The sequence below is a fragment of the Theropithecus gelada genome, chromosome 14, assembly GCF_003255815.1.
Source record: "Theropithecus gelada isolate Dixy chromosome 14, Tgel_1.0, whole genome shotgun sequence".
Lineage (NCBI taxonomy): Eukaryota > Metazoa > Chordata > Mammalia > Primates > Cercopithecidae > Theropithecus > Theropithecus gelada.
The window spans coordinates 63,124,140-63,130,867 of record NC_037682.1 but is presented as its reverse complement, the minus strand read 5'-3'; the positions used below and the strand labels follow the sequence as shown (position 1 = coordinate 63,130,867).

Here is a 6,728-nt window from a genome sequence, read left to right as displayed (position 1 = left end):
AAGCCCAGAAATAAAACTCACAGAAACATTTGATTTTTCAACAAAGTTACCAGAACAGTTCAATGAATAAGGATAGTCAGATTAAAAATGATTCTAGAAAAACTATATATCTAAATGCAAACAATCCCTACTGTTACCTCAATATTCATAAAAATTAATCCCAGCACTTTGGGAGGCCGAGACGGGCGGATCACGAGGTCAGGAGATCAAGACCATCCGGGCTAACACGGTGAAACCCCGTCTCTACTAAAAATACAAAAAACTAGCCGGGCGAGGTGGCGGGCGCCTGTAGTCCCAGCTACTCGGGAGGCTGAGGCAGGAGAATGGCGTAAACCCGGGAGGCGGAGCTTGCAGTGAGCTGAGATCCGGCCACTGTACTCCAGCCTGGGTGACAAAAAGAAACCCCCCCTCAAAAAAAAAAAAAAAAAAAAAAAAAAAAAAATTAATTCAAGAATGATCATAAACCTAAAAGTAAAGCCTTAAACCATGAAACGGTTAAAGGGAAACATTGGAGACTATTGCTGTGACTTGAAGGTAAGGAAAGGCTTTTTTTTTCCAAACCAGGTCACAAAAACCAATAACCATAAAGAAAACACATTTGTAAATTAGATCTTATCAAATTTTCAATATCAGATCTTAAGAAGCTTCTCTCATTAAAAGATACCATAAAAAATAAAAAAGACAAGTGACAGCCCAAGAAAATGTATATTCATTGAACATGTACCTGACAAAGAACTGGTATCCAGAATACATAAAATATCCTATATTCAATAATAAAAAAAACAAGACATGCACTAAAAAATGGGGACCACATTAGAAAAACACCACAAAGAAGACATGCAAGTGGACATACACATAGAAACGTGTGCTCAATATTTTTGGTCATTAGAGAAATGCAAACTAAAACATGAGTGAGGTACCGTTAGACTCCTACCACAATAGTTAAAATCATAAAGATAGATAAATATTGGTGACGATGTGGAACAATTAGAATTCTCATACAATGTTAGTGTTAGTGTAAAATAGTACAGTCACTTTGAAAGAAGTTTTGGCAGTTTCTTGGAAATGAGATGTATATCCTCCATATTAGCAAGCAATTTCAATCTCAGGTATTTTTCTAAAAGTAATTTAAACATATGTCCCAAATAAATACGCTTGACCTCTATATTAAAAGTTAGGATTCTCCAGAGAAGCAGAATCAATAGAGTGTGCAATATATATACCTATATATGTATATATATTTGTGTGTGTGTAATTTAAGGAATAAAATACATATACATATAAAGTATATATGTCTCCATAAAATATGCATACACATAAATTTTGTTACTATAATATAAATATGTATTTATATATAAATATATATGTATTTTAAGGAATTGGCTCCCGTATGTATGGAGGCTGGAAAGTCCAAAATCTGCAGGATAGGCCTGCAGGCTGGAGACTGAGGAAAGAGTTATGTGGCAGCTCCAGTCTGAAGACAGTATGGAGGCAGGATTCCCTCTTCTGTGGGGATCTCGGTCTATTGTGTCTTAAGACCTTTAACTGATTGGATGAGACCTACTCACATTATAGGGTGTAATCTACTTTCAGAGTCTACTGATTTAAATGTTAATCTCATCTGAAAAAATAGCTTCAAAGCAACATCTAGACCAGTGTTTGACCAAATATATGGGTACTATAGCCTAGCCAAATTGACTTGTTGATAAAATTAATCATTACAGCCTCCATCAGCGAGAATGAATACATTCATGCAACGAAAGACAGCTCATCATCATCAACAACAAAGCATAAACAAGAATTTTTACTGTGCTCCTCTCTCATTCAAGAGGGAGTAGAGTTCTGTATAAGCTCCTTATATTGTTTTGACTGGAATTCTGTGGCTTTACTATCACGCACAGACACAAATAAAATTCTTAAACATGAAGTTGTTTCTCCTTTATAAATATATATGTACAATTTACTTGAACTAACTAAATAAAAATAAAAAGATATAAACATAATATAAAAGGGGATAATTTTATCAGCAAGAGGAGCTTTACTTAATAAAATAACTGAAAGTTAAGTGTAGGTTACTTGATAGTCAAAAGTATAGAATGTTTTTCATAGTTGACCTTGACTCACATAAGTTGTACAAATAGATTTTTAAAAAGACATTCAAGTATTCTCATGTAAATATTTCATACATTATTATTACAAATTCCAAAGTTTAAATGACTAAAAATATGGCATATATTTAATTTCGGTTTGTCTAATCTTTTGTAATAATCAGTGTTTTAAAATAATAAATTAATTTCTCATTACTTGTGCTGACTGAGATGAAATTAATACTTGTTAATTCTCATTAAATGGAAATAGGAATATTTGTGCAGTGATGCTAACAGTTTATTAATTGAAAAAAGTACACGTGCCCACCTAATCCTCAGATGGTGTTGTGGAGGACAAGGTGGTATGGGCAGGGTTGGACAGCCATACTGAAGTGACCCAAATGTATAGGTCAGACAGTCAGAGAGAGAGAGTTGTTAGAGAGACAGCTCTAAGTCTGTACTCCCTGGGAGAGTGCTAGCTGTTCCCCCACCGAGGCTTCAGGAAAATGCGTAAATATCTCAGTTCCCTGGCCCCCATCACTCCAAGAGTCTTATTATGACTAACTCCATTTTAGCCCTGAAAACTCCCGCTCAAGCAGAGTGATTTTTTATTGTCATATGATCAAATTTTAGGGAGGGAAGACCTGCTCTCTACTAGATATTATGGGGCCTAAAATGGGTGGTTGAAAATATTAAAACCTTTATTTTTTGGAGTGAAATAAACACAGTCGGAGATAATAGAACTGTTGTGGGTTGAAGCCATTAATACAGGCTCATAAGAGTCCATCGTGTCCATTTCTTTCAGACCCATATTCAGTGACATCATGGAGGTAGCTGGAAATGGGCCATGATGGGAATACATGCATCTTAGAAAATGGAAAACACTAGAAATCAGGCTTTGTTTTATTTTATTTTATGTTTTATTTTATTTTATTTTATTTTATTTTATTTTATTTTATTTACTTGGTGAGCCTGTTTACCTGCACACTACTGGACCAGAGTCACAGTTATAAAATGTCCCAGGAGAACAGAAAGGGCTATTGTGCAGGGGAGAGCGGGGGAACTGAGTTTCAGAACACCCTAGCTCTTAGTGCCAACACACCATGAGTGTTTACAGGTAAGGTTCTATGTTGGCCCCACATTCAAAATTTAGGATCAAACGGAATGTTGAATCCTAAACATTCAAAGTATTTAAAAGGGTTTATTCATGACTTCCTTCCCCTGGTCCTCATCACACCCATCCATCCGTCATTGGGTTGTTTTATTAAATATTTTGGAATTTATACTGTTCCTTGGTGTTCACGATGTTCTAGGTTCCGGCAATTGACACATAAAAAGACAATACTCTGACCACAGAAAGTTTACAATCAATTAGGGGGATAATGAACAGGTAATCAATTATCATGTTATCCATGAGATAGGTACTCTGACATTAGATTCTTTGCGAAAGCAAGATCAGGGGTAACTTATGGGGAGATGTCATGCAGACAGTGAGAAGTGCTCTGAATAGGGGTAATTCTTTCAACAGCACAAAGTAGGAAGATTGATATGACTTTTCTAGCATGCTGAAGGCGTCTAGATCAAGGCTGTGAAAGCCTTCATGAGGGATTTAATAAGTTTCTTAGAGTAATCTTGGTTAGACAATCAACCATTTTAGTACATAGAAGTTCACTTGTGGACCAGACCTTAATCCTTTAGCTCCTTAGCTCTATTCTCTGCCTTCTATTAGAAAAATTTTCTTTGCCACTCCTTCCACCTATTGACATATTACACTATCTTCAGGGGTAACTGCAGATATACACTCATTCATAAACACTTCACAAACTCAGAAAGCATTACTCCTTCCCTTGTGTTACTATATAAATAATTGTACAAAAGATATTAACTTAATAATTATATTTTCATTCATTATTTAAACGTTTACCTTGTTTTTGTAATCAAGATCTCGTTAAGAGAATGAACCATAACTTATTCATCTTTATGTATAACATAGCTCCTGGCATCCTCTGAATTGAATGGGATCAGGTAGATGCCAAAAGTGCTGGTGATGTAAAAAAAAAATTTGAGTGTAATCTGCATTTTCCGTCTCTGTACATAGATGGTGGAGTTGTAGGTGGTCTTGCCAGACATGGCTACCTTAAATCATACTGGTGTTAGCTACACAGTCTTCCACTTGCTGGGCATCCCAGGCCTAGAGGATCCCAGGCCTAGAGGATTTCCATCCCCTTCTTCATTTCCTATGTCATTGCTCTGTTTGGAAACAGCCTGCTCATCTTCATTAGCCTCACAAAATGCAGCCTCCATGAACGCATGTACCTCTTCTTCTGCTTGTTGGCTGGAGCAGACATTGTCCTTTCCACTGCCACAGTACCACAAGTGTTGGCTATCTTCTGGTTCCATGCTGGGGAAATCTCCCTTGATAGTTGCGTTGCTCAGGTCTTCTTCCTCTCTTCTACCTTCATCTATGAGTCAGGGAACTTGCTGGTGATGGCATTTGATTGCTATATATTGCCACTTGTTGCCCACCGAGGTATACCACTATTCTTACACATGCCCTTATTGGGAAAATTGGTGTGATTATATTTCTGAGAAGTTATCGCATAATTTTCCCTATATCTTCTGAAAAGACTGACTTTCTGCAAAAATAACATCCTCCTGAACACTGCTTGTAGGCATGTTGTCTTGGCCTGTGTTTCCTGTGATGACATCCAAGTAAACATCTGGTATGGTTTTTTGTCCTAATTTCAACAGTGATCTTAGATTTTGTGCTAATTTTTATTTCTTATGTACCAATTCTCGGCACTGTCTTTCACATCCCCTCCCAAGATGCCCGTCATAGAGCTCTCAACACATGTGGCTCCCATGTCTGTGTCATTGCCCTCTTTTATGCACCTGGCATCTTCTCAGTCCTTACTCAGTGATTTGGACATCACATTTCACTCCATATCCATGTGCTGCTGGCCAGTATCTACAGTCTTGCTCCACCTATGCTGAATCCCATCATTTATGGGATGAAGATCAAACAGATCTGGGAACAGGTGGTTCGTGTGTTATTTACAAGGCAGAAATGAATGTGATAATGGAAACTAACATTGTGCTTTTCTTAATAATTCTTTCCATGCACGAAGTGAGCTTTAGCACTGGGATATGGGAAGCTACAGTGGTGAAACTAGTTAAATGACTTCATCGATTGGTATCTTCAGAGCAACTGTATCGGGGCAATTTTTGTTCATGTTTCTTCTGGAACCTCTAATCAGTCATTAGATGTCAGTGTCTTTAGGTGCTTAGTTTTTTCATTCACAGAGTTGAGAACTAGATCAGTTTACTTCCTTAAGTAACTTATACCTGTATAATCTTAGACTGGATATTGGAATAATATGAATTGAACACAGTAGTTATAATTGCTCAATACTATTTTCTGATGTGTTTTAAACTTTGAATAGCTGTACTTATTTTATTTCTGTCATGAACATTCCTTCTGCGATTCTCCCTAATGTACTCTGTATATTGAAATTTTGCCTTTCACACAAATTATTTCAAAAAGTCACCTGTATCTTATATTTTACAATGAATTGATATATGCATGTGTATATATTTTGCATCTCTCTCAGAACACAAAGTGTAACAAAAGTTTATTATTCTGATGTCTATGACATTTTTACTTAGACTATTAATTGCTTGGAAATTATTTCTTATATACTGATTCTCTTGGCATGTATCGTTTTTGGGATTTTTTTTTTTAAAAAAATAACAGTAGCCCAGTGTGGTCTAAAATACAATATACACATAATATATTAAGCAATTATTGAACAAAAATTTGGTGAAGTATCAGAATCAAGTTTTTGGTCTTTTTTAAGAGATGGGGTCTTCACTATGCTGCTCAGGCTGGTCTTGAACTCCTAGCCTCAAGAGATCCTTTCTCCTTAGCCTCCCAAAGCTCTGGGATTACAGGGGTGAGCCACTGCACCTGGCCAGATACAAGTTCTAAAGAGTAACAGTTGCTAAATTAGTGACAGCACACATATAATGTGAAATATAATAGACCAGTGAGAAATAATAACATGGGCTTATGCCCTCGGTGATGGAACTATGTTCTCAATGTTTATAGGAGAGAGAAGCACATTCCAGATCAGAAAGTTAAATATGAGTCATTAAAATATATTTTCTGATAAATATATGCATCAATATAATAAAATTATATTAATGGTGAATATAAATAAATCATAAGATGGGGTAGTTTTTGTAATAACTTCGGTCTAAATTACTTAACATTTATCCAGGGAACATGATTTACACACAAAAGAATAAGTAAAACATTTGTAAAAAGGAGGTATGGTCAAACATCATTGACTAATATTTCCTTTAATGCAAGAAACAAATTATCTCAGGTTTTACTAATCTGAAAATACTTTAACTTTGATAAAAATATAATTTTGTGGGTGTAGAATTTTCAGTTGACAAGGATTTTTCCAGAATTTAAAAAATGTCCTATTGCTATATTTCTCCAATCTTTTGAGAATTCACCTGACAGTTTCATTGTTGCTGCTTTAAATGTATTGTGCCTTTATCTCTGGATGCTTTTAAGGTTTTCTTTTGTCTTTTTGTTTATTATCTTTTTTTTTTTTTTTTTTTTTTTTTTTG

General features: G+C 35.6%; 1 pseudogene; it reads left to right on the top strand.

Annotated features, from left to right (window-relative positions):
- The first annotated feature begins 4,215 nt into the window (after positions 1 to 4,215).
- LOC112607324 lies at positions 4,216 to 5,158 on the top strand (annotated as a pseudogene).
- Positions 5,159 to 6,728: the final 1,570 nt, after the last annotated feature.